This window comes from Rattus rattus, chromosome 15 (assembly GCF_011064425.1).
Source record: "Rattus rattus isolate New Zealand chromosome 15, Rrattus_CSIRO_v1, whole genome shotgun sequence".
NCBI lineage: Eukaryota > Metazoa > Chordata > Mammalia > Rodentia > Muridae > Rattus > Rattus rattus.
Genome location: NC_046168.1, coordinates 1,015,831 through 1,017,489, shown reverse-complemented (window position 1 = coordinate 1,017,489; position 1,659 = coordinate 1,015,831).

Below are 1,659 nucleotides of genomic sequence, written 5' to 3'. Positions count from 1 at the left end.
CTTAGCCATTCTGACTGGTGTGAGGTGGAATCTCAGGGTGGCTTTGATTTGCATTTTCCTGATGACTAAGGATGTTGAGCATTTCTTTAGGTACTTCTGTGCCATTCTAAATTCTTCACCTGAGAATTCTTTGTTTAGCTCTGTACACCATTTTAATAGGGTTATTTGGCTTTCTGGAGTTTAACTTCTTGAGTTTTTTGTATCATCTTCTATCAGATTGTTAAAGATATTTTCCCAATCTGTTGGTTGCCATTTTGTCCTATTGACAGTATCCTTTGCCTTACCAAAGCTTTACAGTTTTATGAGGTCCCATTTGTCCATTCTTGATCTTAGAACATAAGCCATTGGTGCTTTGTTCAGGAAATTTTCCCCAGTGCCCATGTGATCGAGACTCTTCCTCACTTTTTCTTCTATTAGTTTGAGAATATCTCATTTGATGTGGAGGTCCTTGAACCACTTGGACTTGAGCTTTGTATAGGGAGATAAGAATGGTTCAAATTGCATTCTTCTACATGCTGACCTCCAGTTGAACCAGCACATTGGTTGAAAATGCTATCTTTTTTTATTGGATGGTTTTAGCTCCTTTGTCAAAGATAAAAGACCATAGATATGTGGGTTTGTTTTGATGTCTTCAATTCTATTACACTGATCTACCTGCCTGTCTCTGTACCAAGACCATACAGTTTTATCACTATTGCTCTGTAATCCTGCTTGAGGTCAGAGATGTTGTTTTATTGTTGAAGATAGTTTTTGCTGTCCTGGGTTTTTTGTTATTCCAAATAAATTTGCAAATTGCCCTTTCTAACTCTATGAAGGATTGAGTTGGAATTTTGATGGGAATTACATTGAATCTTTAGATTTCTTTTGGCCATTTTTACTATATTAGTCCTGCCAATCCATGAACATGGAAGGTCTTTCCATCTTCTGAGATCTTCTTCAATGTTTTTCTTCAGATACTTGAAGTTTTTGTCATACAGATCTTTCACTTGCTTAGTTAGAATCACACCGAGGTATTTTATGTTATTTGGGACTATTATGAAGGGTGACCTTTCTCTTATTTCTTTCTCAGCCTGTTTATCCTTTGAGAAGAGGAAGACTACTGATTTTTTATACCCAATCACTTTGCTGAAGTTGTTTATTAGGCTTAGTAGTTCTTTGGTAGAACTTTTGGGGTCACTTAAGTATACTATCATATCATCTGAAAATAGTGATATTTTGACTTCTTCCTTTCCAATTTGCATCCTTTTGACCTTCTTTCATTGTCTGCTCTGGATAGGACTTTGAGTACTGCATTGAATAAGTAGGAAGAGTTGGCAGCCTTGTCTAGTCCCTGATTTTAATGAGATTGCTTCAAGTTTCTCTCCATTTAGTTTAATGTAGGCTACTGGTTTGCTGTATATTGCTTTTACTATGTTTAGGTATGGGCCTTGAATTCCTGATCTTTCCAGGACTTTTATCATGTAGGGGTGTTGAATTTTGTCAAATACTTTCTCAGTGTCTAATGAAATGATCATGTGGTTTTTTCTTTGATTTTGTTTATATAGTGCATTATGTTGATGGATTTCCATATATTGACACATATCTGCATCCTTGGGATAAAGCTTACTTGATCATGATGAATGATCGTTTTGATGTGTTCTTGGATTCGGTTTGCAAGAA